This window comes from Myotis brandtii, unplaced genomic scaffold (genome assembly GCF_000412655.1).
Source record: "Myotis brandtii unplaced genomic scaffold, ASM41265v1 scaffold684, whole genome shotgun sequence".
In the NCBI taxonomy this organism is placed as follows: domain Eukaryota; kingdom Metazoa; phylum Chordata; class Mammalia; order Chiroptera; family Vespertilionidae; genus Myotis; species Myotis brandtii.
The window spans coordinates 1,451,951-1,462,435 of record NW_005370673.1 but is presented as its reverse complement, the minus strand read 5'-3'; the positions used below and the strand labels follow the sequence as shown (position 1 = coordinate 1,462,435).

General features: G+C 44.3%; 1 protein-coding gene across 1 annotated transcript in view; it reads right to left on the bottom strand.

Moving 5' to 3' along the window:
- The window catches only part of SPTLC1 (serine palmitoyltransferase, long chain base subunit 1), a 91,115-nt gene that overhangs the window by 52,609 nt on the left and 28,021 nt on the right, over positions 1 to 10,485 (bottom strand). The gene's annotated exons all lie outside the window — the stretch shown is intronic.

The window sequence follows — 10,485 nt, the reverse complement described above, 5'->3', positions numbered from 1 at the left end:
CGGCCTTCATGGGAAAAAGGAGGGCGGTCAGAGGTGGGGAAGGCAGGCTTTCAGACCATGGAAGAGGGAACCGCAGCACGGCCAGTGAGGGAACTTGGAAGTCTAGGCAGCAGCAGGGGACCTCGATGGTCCCCAGAGAGGGAAGGTGCAGAGGGCTGATGGGCTGACACAGCACTCTGGCCCAGATGCGGAGGCCCTGTCGGAGGGAGCATCACTCCAGGAGACTGGCAACCCCACCACCCTCAGCATCAGCCTTCCTCCAGGGGGCACTGGCACCTCCCTGAGAGACCAGGGCGAAGTGTAGCTCCTCACTCCTGAGGGACAGGTATGCCCCTCCCCCTCAGGGGCCTTCTTGGTGAGAAGGGGGGAGAGGGACAAGACCTGAAGAACTGAGATATACAGAAGCGATGATGTAACCAGCTGGGTACTAAGCTGGACTGTGAGTGGACTATATTCCCACTGTAAGGGACATGGTGAACTGTCAAGGGCCAGGTTCTCACACCCTCCAGGAGGGACAAGTGAGGAAGGTCAGTTCAGCTACAGGAAATAAGAAACAACTTTCTTAGCATCTATAATTCTTTAAAAACAATATGCTAATTAGACTGGACGACCTTCTGGAAGAAGCCTTCTGGAAGAAGCCTTCCGGAAGAAGCCGGGGCTGCGAGGGCCGGGGCAGCTGCAGCAGCGGGCGGAGGCGGAGGCAGAGGCTGGCAGCTGCCGGGGCGGCGGGGCCGAGCCCCTTGCACAAATTTCATGCATTGGGCCTCTAATATTTGACTAAGTGCAAAATCTGTGAACCCATTCTCTGACTTATGAGGCGAGCTAATCTATTGTGAAGCTATCTAACTAGTTGAAGGCAAAATTAAGAATGATAAAAGTTGTAACTTCACAAAAGACTACATTTAAAAAGCAGTGAGCCCCTGGCCAGTTTGTTCAGTGGTTAGAGTGCCGGCCTGTGGACCAAAGGATCCTGTCAAGGCCATGTACCTCGGCTGCAAGTTCCCCAGCCCCGGTAGGGGCACGTACAGGAGACAACCAATCAATGTCTCTCTGTCTGTCTTTCTCCTCTCTCCCTTCTGCTCTCTCTAGAAATCAATGGAAAAATATCCTGGGGTGAGGATTAAAAAAAAAGTAGTCAGATGAGGGAGATCCAACAATCTTCTCAATTAATTCATTTATTAATCAAACATTTAGTGAATATCACATAAGGACAGATACTCTGATAAGCACTGGACTGGGTTTCTGCCACAGCTAGTGACACAGCTCAGAGGGTCTCCCAGCAGCTGTCACTAGAGAACTCCAGTCCGGGCACAGGTACAAGGTTAACCTATGCCTTCAACCGACAGGTCTGCAACACCTGGGCCCCTTCCACACTCAGAACCACAACACACCCAGAGCAATTTCTGACTGAAAAGGGAACACTCAACAGTGAACCAAAGGCAGGTGCAAACCAGGAAGACACAGATGGTCTAAACCAGGGGTGGGCAAACTTTTTGACTCGAGGGCCACCATGGGTTCTTAAACTGGACCGGAGGGCCGGAACAAAAGCATGGATGGAGTGCTTGTGTGAACTAATATAAATTCAAAGTAAACATCATTACATAAAAGGGTACGGTCTTTTTTTTTTTTTTTTAGTTTTATTCATTTCAAACTGGCCGGATCCGGCCCGCGGGCCTTAGTTTGCCCACGGCTGGTCTAAACTAAACCCTGATTGGATGGCAAGGGAGATACAGCAAGGAATTAGAAAATTCAGAATCAATATCCAGAAACTGAAGCTCTCTTTACTCATAGGGTTCTTATAGGATGTTATAAGGCTACATTCTCTGATTCACTACTAGGAATCATCATCTTATTCCAATCAAGTAATGATAAAAAATTAAGGAGGTTCTTCCCATTTATCAGTTAAGATATGTATACTACCATAGTCTATTATAGAAAAACACACACATAAAACCATTTGATTTTTATTACTAATTGGTTATCATCATCTTATAGAACTGACGCTTTCATTATATCAACATTAAACACATTTGGGATTTTTACAGTAACAAAGAAGACTGTATCCCATCTGATCAAAATGGTACCAAAGGGGTACTTGGCTCTTCAAGCATCAGACCTGCACTATCACCACCACCAAGCATGAGGATCTGACCCAGCCCCTGGCTGCTCGCCCTTCTATGACAGATGGTACCCACAGAGAGACTCAGGCAAAATCTGGCAAGAACAAGGAAGCAGCAAAGCACTAGAGAACCAGTGACCCCACACAGCCGCGCTCGGGCGTGTCTTCCTTGTCCTCCTCCGCAGTGCTCTTTGGGTGCCTCCCTACAGGCAGGTTCCCACCACCTGCCACTTCTCACTTCCCATCGGGCATGAGGGCAGGTCCCCTGGGGAAGGCCTCCTTCAAATTACAGTGCTGCCCCTAAACTGGACTAGCTGCCCCAAATCTTCACAATTTAGCTAGCAGGTAGACAACCAAGCTACATTGCATTGCTTTCACTCAATCTCTATTTCATAAAGAAAAAAACACGCTATGGATGCTAGATACTTCTTGCTATCTACAAAAGTGACTTTAAGTCACACGACAGACTTAGCTCTAAAGAACTCTTTTCCTTGGTTAGCAATGAGACAGTAAAGCAGACTTCGCTTTGTTTCAGAGTTTCTTCCTAGTTGCTGAAAATTGTATGCCAAGAATACTCTCATTATTATATATATTCATAATCGTTTTTATGTCCTTGCCATCAAGTGTAAGAAGAATCTCTAGCCAATAAATCAATGTTACTGGTTCTTACCCAGGCCTAAAAGTTTAAAAAAGACCGGCCTGTCCTCTCCTATATAAAGACAGTGATGTCAGCCCTGCGAAGCGAGTTCTGTCACAGGTAAATATGAATAAGCTACATAATTTCTCCTGATGTATGATAGTTACTTTGCACAATGACAGAACTCTTGGGATGGGGCGGCAGCCAACAGGAAAACTGTCAGGGCCTGTTCTCCAACTTTGATGTCTGTCTGCTGTGTGTGTGATTCACTTCACCAACTGGGGCCACATGTGTGCATGGAGTGCAAGCACTACATTCTCTGATTCACTACCAGGAACCGACACCGTAGGTAAGAGGCCACAGAGGAGGCGGCCAGAAAGCCTGTCTCTCCCAGCACGGGCTGCCCTTGGCAGAAAGGAAGTGCTGGGAGGCAGAGGCGGCACGGGGCCTGGCTGTGGCAATCATGGGGGGGGTGGGGGGGCAGCTCTGGGCTCCCTCATCACCAGGTGTGGACCCAGACAAGCATGAACCTGCTCTGTGCCTCTCAGGTCCTTCTTCTGTCAAATGGGTAACAGTTGTACTTGCCTCAAAGGATGGTTCTGAGAACCTCTGGAGTTCATGCTTATAAAGCTCAGAACAAAGCCTGGCATGGAAAAGACAGTAAGTGGGCCGTGTGTGTTCAATTAAACAAGTATTTTTAGAATTAAAAAATGGTTTTCTTTTAAAAGGTAAAAACAGTTACACTGTCTTCTAATTAATTTATCCAAATCCCAGGTATTTAAGGACTATCTTATATTAAAGTCACTTGTTCAGTTTTCCATTTATGTAATAGCTCCTCTTAATCTGTTAAGAGCAGATATCAACATTAGAACAGTTTAAAAAACAACCAACCATGTTTTCTCTTCAGGCCTCCATATGCTTGCTTTCCACACTGTTGGTTTTTTAAAATACCTTGAGACTTGGACAGTTTTTCTTAAAAGTAAAAATAACATCACTTATGCACTCATTGGAACATAAATATGGTGCTGAATGTTTCTCAAAATGTTTTCACAGAATCTTATGGGATTCTTACCAAAATGTTCTGAGTGATGCAAACAAGGACTGTTTGCTCCTACACTCTGAAAGTACTCTCCCATGATGGGGGAAGAAGTGGCTGATCTAGGAATTCCATGACCCAATGCTCTTCCTACTAAAACATGCAGTCATAGTTCAGCTGACTGCTATAAAACAAAGAAAGAAAACACATTTAAAAATAAACAAATGAGCAATTGTTTACTGTTGGCTTTAGAACACAGTTAAATGCCACTTTCTCTCACCATGGAACCCTGCCACTAACTGCCTTTTTATCTAGTTTAACACGTTAAGCGCCCAGCCTGTTTTGTCTTCCGGACAGAAAGTATAGTGTCAGTCACCAGTGACTGACTGGGCGCTTAACATGTTAAGACCAAAGAGCCAAGTAGGCATTATATATGCAAAGCAGATCCTGGGCACCAGCAATAAACCACAGGTAAATGAGATATGTATGTATTCTAATCAAAATAAACAAAAAAGTTCTCAACAAGAGAAACTATCAAAGTGCACTGGGACTCCATTGGCCTTAGAAGGAAAGAAGGCCCTGGCTGGTTTGGCTCAGTGGATAGAACGTCAGCCTGCGGACTGAAGGGTCCCAGGTTTGATTCCGGTCAAGGGCACATGCCTGGGTTGTGGGCTTGATCCCCAAAGGGGGACGTGCAGGAGGCAGCCAATCAATGATTCTCTCTCATCATTGATGTTTCTCTCTCTCTCTCCCTCTCCCTTCCTCTCTGAAATCAATCAAGATATATTTATTTAAAAGGGAGGGGGGAGAGAAGGCTCCACAATCTGATAAAATCACTTGCTCAGTTCTACAATACACAAAACAATACAATGAGATGGTGGAAAACTCACCACACAGTCCTTACGAGACTATCATAAGAACCTGACTAGTTCTACCTGCCAGGCCTTAGGACACAGGAGAACACTTAGCCTAAGGAACTAGATGAATCCTGACTCAGCTGTTGTTTGATTTTTCCTTTGCGGTATTGATCACCTAATATCTAATATGTTACTGTGAAATCAAAAGAGAGAATGTTTTAATAAGGAAATGTACTTTTACAAGTGATTTACATTTATTATCTGAAAAGTTGACAAAAAGAGGAAGTATTTTCATCTTTGAAAACAGATGCCTGAATTTGAGACTTTCAGGAAGAGAAAAAAAAAAAAAAAAAAAGACAAAACCTTTTGGGGATCCAGAGAAAGAGACCCGCAGCCTCACAATACACACGCAACTACAAAGAAGAGGAAAGGTCACCAAGTTTGTATTAGCATTCAGTGCCAAGAGCGAATATACAATATCCTAAATATTTAGGATAAGTTCATTATACAGGGTATTTGAGAAGTTTAAAATTTAGCCTTACTGACCTCAAGTAGCTTCTCTGATCTTATCTAACACCGAAATTTCAAGGCAATTTAATATAACTGCAATAATTTAAGTGATCACGTCCAGAATAGGCAAAGCATAGAAACTATCCTGTTAGAGAACCAAAAAGGGAAAAATATAGACAATAGGCATCTAAAGAAAGGAAAAGGATGACAAGTCCACATGGGCAGCTGTTAAGGAACAAGAAATTTATCAGGACAAGGATTCGAAAACCATTACACACGACTCCAAGCTACAGCTTTAGTGCCTTGTCACAAAAACACTGCAAATTAACTTCAACCTTTGCTAGATGACACCGTCTGTTTGAGGCTTCAACTACAGTTAGGAAAAGATGACTCCGTGACCAACAGTCATTTACAGAGGAGCTTATATACAACAATGTGCTCATTGTACTGCTTCTGGCGGCACATTCAGACACCTGAAAAGTCAAATCCAACTTAAAACAGTCACTCCAACTGCAAGGTAAAGGTCATGTGTAGCATACTTCCATGTTTGTAAAAATGGGGGAAAATATATATGTATGGAAGTGGTTTACATATGGAAGAACTGACAAACTCTTGATAGTAGTTGTCTTTTTAGTGGTGGGATGGCAGTGGGAAAGGGAAGCCTTTTCTATCTCTATAAACTTATTGAAGTTTATATCCTGGTCTGAATTATTCAATCAAGAAAATTAAAAAGCCATTCCTCTAAAACCCCAATAAAGTCCCATGCTTGGAAGCACACAGCATCCTGTTATGCACAGTAAATTTCAGGTAAGCCAAATGGCAAGATGACTGGGCTATTCTAACAATATATTTCCACAGCTTTGGGAAAACTGGTCTTGAAGATTTGAAACATTTGTTTTTCATGACTTGATTTAGCAATAAATATCTGTCATCTCAGAAGAACTCCGAACAGGGATCAAGGCCACCCATGCAAATAGAATTCTAGAGAAAGAGAGGCTTTTAGGAAAGCAACTTCTTTACCTCAGTAGGCAGGTCACAGAAAGAAAGCCTTATTAATCAGATTACAACTAACAACCCCATAAAAATGCCTTTCCTTGTTTTTTAATAGTTAATCAAGGAAATCATTCCCAATGAATCAGAACCAAGCAAACAACGCACGTTTGCAGTAGGTTAGAGCAAAGAGAGAGACTGCTCGAAGCCCATTTAAGCCGTTGATCCTGCCATGAAGACCGGGAGTTAGCAATGATCAAGATGGCAGAGAAGGCAAACTCCTCCCACGACCACATCAAAATTACCACTCAACTGCAGAACAATCCTCACTGAGAACCTCCTGAAGACGAGCTGAACAGAACCTATAACTAAGGATGTACAGAGAAGCTACGGTGAGGCGGGTAGGAGGGCCTTGATGCAGAAGGGGCTGGTCTCATACCCATGTGTGGAGGTTAAAAATGGGAAGTGATATCTAGGCTGTGGAGGTTCCCCTGAAGAGTGAGGGGTCCCAGACCCACACCAGGCTACCTAGCCCAGGGTTCCAGTGCCAGTAAGAGAAGTCCCCATCACTTGTGGCTGTGAAAACCAGCAAAGACTGTGACTGAGACGCAGGGATGCTGGAATCCCAGCCACTCCTCATAAAGAGCCCACCGTGGACTTTGACACTCACTCTGAGCTGCAGCTCAAAAAGCACCATGGTGGTTTGCTTTCTTCCCAACACAAGTGTTGGCAGAGGCCACTAGTCCTTTGTTGAGTCTCCCCCCACCCCCGAACTGGCAGGCGGGCACCTTATCTGAGTCTCCATCAACCTGGCGAACTGTAATTGCCTATTTTCCTGCCCCATCAAATTTGCTGTCCACCAAAGCCACTTCTAGCAGCTTTTCCATACAAACAGCCAGTCTTGGCTCATGCTGTGGACTTTCACAAAATCTCTCAAAGGTTCACAAACCAAACAAGCAGCATCTGGCCTCGGCATGACCATACCTCTTCCTAAGCAGCCCTAAGTCTGGCACTAGCTGCAGCCAGCCTCATTTTGAAGCTTCATCAATTCCAGGTGCCTCCAAGCCCAGCACAAGTGGCAGCCATCTGTAGATCACTCTGTAGCTCCTATCATGTGGCCCTGGAGAAGGCAGAGGCAGTGGCTGACCTTGGCCTGCACCAGAGTGCCTCCCAAGAGGCTCCAGAACCAACACACCTGGTGGCCAGCTACAGACCACACCAAAGCACCACCCAACCACCTCTACAAACGAGAGACTAAAAGGATGGACTTGGCAGGCACTAGAGCCCCACTAACGCGAATCCTGCTGCATAGGGTCAGCTCCTGCACAAGTCCTCCAGTGTAGTCACAGCCAACCAGCCTGAGGGCCAATCCCTCCAACTGATGTGCCAACAGCAATCAAGGCTCAACTACAACAGGAGGCACCCACACAAGGGACAGTCCTGGAGCACCCAGCTCAGGTTGCTGTGGGGAAGCACGGGACTTGGTTGGAAGGTCTGTAAGGAGGATTCTCTGAAAGGTCGGGGGCCTCTGAGAGGGCCTTGCCAAAGGCGGCAGCCCCTACCTTGACTTTTCCAAACAAGTTCGATCCCCCGGGGTGTTTTGCTAGAATCTCTGTTTAGTCTTTAAAGACACGACCTTGTAGAAGCATATACTTTCTCAAGGATACCTACCCTGCTGATTGTAATTAGATGTTAATTTTAGTTCAAGCTGTTAGGACAATAAAAGCCAAAGTAGGCAGGCGAACAGGGCTACTTGGCGGCGATAGCCAAGTAGTGCCTTAGCCCCTCTTTCACTGAAACGTGTGTTAGGGTAATCATTCATCCGTCGCTCAGGGTCTGCTGGTCAGCCCCAGCAGGTTACCAGGAAGGTGGAACCACCAGGCCCCATAGGACACCTACTACATAAGACCACTACCAAAACCAGGAGATGTAGACACAAACAGGGAGGCAGCCAAACTGAGAAGAAACATGCCCCAAATGAAAGAACAAAATAAAATTCCAGAACTAAACAAAATGGAGACAGACAATCTATCAGATACAGAGTTCAAAACACTGGTTATAAAGATGCTCAATGATTTCAGTGAGAACTTTAACAAAAAGATTGGAACTACAAAAATAGAGATAGAAAACATAAAGAACCAGTCAGAAATGAAGAATACATTGGAGAATGTCAACAGTAGATTAGATAAAACAGAGGATTGAATCAGTGATTTGGAATATAAGGAAGCATACATAAAAATACCCAATCAGAATAGCAAAAAGAAAAAGGAATTTTAAAAAAAGGAAAAAATAGCTTAAGGGCCCTCTGGGACAACATCAAGGGTACCAACATTCACCTCACAGGGGTGCCAAAAGGAGAAGAAACAACAGATTAAAAACCAATTTGAGGAAATAATGATGGAAAACTTCCCTAAACTGTTGAAGGAAATAGACATACAAATCCAGTAAGTACAGAGTTCCAAACAAGATGAACCAAGAGAGGCCCACACTAAGACATATCATAATTACAATGCCAAAGAGAGAATCTTAAAAGCAGCAAGAGAAAAGCAGCTAGTTACCTACAAAGGAAGATCCCATAAGACTGTCAGCTGATTTCTCAACAGAAACTTTGCAGGCCAGAAGGGTTGGCAGAAAATATTCACAGTGATGAAAAGCAAGGACCTACAACCAAATTTACTTTACCCAGCAAGGCTATCATTTAGAATAGAAGGTCAGATAGAGACAACAACAAAAAGCTAAAGGAGTTCATCACCACAAACCAGTATTATATGAAATGTTGAAGAGACAAGGATGAGGAGAAGGAGAAGGAGAAAGAGGAGATGAAAACAAAGATAAAAAATAAAATGGCAATAACCTTATACCCATCAATAATTACTTGAAATGTAAATGGATTAAATGCTCCAATTAAAAGACATAAGGTGTGCCCCAGCTGGTTTGGCTCAGTGGATAGAGCGTTGGCCTGCAAACTGAAGGGTCCCGGGTTCGATCCCAGTCAAGGGCACATGCCAGGATTGCAGGCTCAATCCCCAGTAGGGGATGTGAAGGAGGCAGCCGATCAATAATTCTCTCTCATCACTGATGTTTCCATCTCTCCCTCTCCCGTCCTCTCTGAAATATATGTGTGTATGTGTGTGTGTGTGTGTGTGTGTATATGTGTGTGTGTGTGTGTATATATATATAAAGACATACTACTAAGGTGGCTGAATGGATAAAGGAATAAAACCCTTACAAATGCTGTCTATAAGAGACCCACTTCAGATTGAAAGAGACATACAGATTGAATGTAAAGGGATGAAAAAAGGTATTTCATGCAAATGAAAATGTGAAAGAAAAGCTGGAGTATCAATATTTTTATCACATGAAACAGACCTTAAAACCAAGGCTATAACAAGAGTCAGAGAAGAAGTCAGCAATTCCTCTTCTGAGGAATTTATTCAAAGAAACCCAAAACACTAATTAAAAAAGACATATGCATCTATATGTTTACTGCAGTATTATTTACAAGTACAGGCCCAGTGCAAAGATTCGTGCACCGGTGGGGGTCCCTCGGCCTGGACTGCGCCCTCTCACAATCCAGGACACCTCAGGGAATGTCAGACTGCCGGTTTCAGCCAGATCCCTGCAGGCCAGCCTGAGGGATCCCACTGGTACATGAATTCGTGCACTGGGCCTCTAGTATACATGTAAGATCTTTGGTTAGTCTCTTCCCGCCCTCTCCCCTTCCTTCTGAGATTCATCAGTCTGTTCCATGTTCCCATGTCTGTGCACTGAGCGTCTTCCCCCTGGTGGTCAGTGCACGTAACAGCTACCGGTCAAACGGACAAACAGTTGCTTAGGCTTTTAGACATATAGATAGCCAAGATACACAAAAAAACCCTAAGTGTTCATCAATAATCAAGTGGCTAGAAAACCAAGACAACATATGGAAGATTAACAAGGATAAAAAAAAAAAAAGGCTAAAGAAGATGTCACGTGTGAACCTTGCCATTTGCAACAACATGGATAGACTTAGAAATGTTATGCTAAGTGAAATAAGTCAGGCAGAGAAAGGCAAATACCATATAATTTCACTTATACATGAAATCTATCTATATCTAATCTAATAAAGGAGAAACATGCAAATTGACCATACCTCTGCTACACCCACAAGCCACGCTCACAAGCCACACCCACCAGCCAATGAGGAGCAAATATGTAAATTAACCCAACTAAGATGGCGGCGGCCACAGAGCTAGAGTGAGCAGGAGGCTTGGGTTGCCCCCGGCAATGGAGGAAGCCAAGCTTCCTGCCTGCCCTGCCTGCCCTGAGCTCCGCTCAAGGCTACAAAGTTTCAATT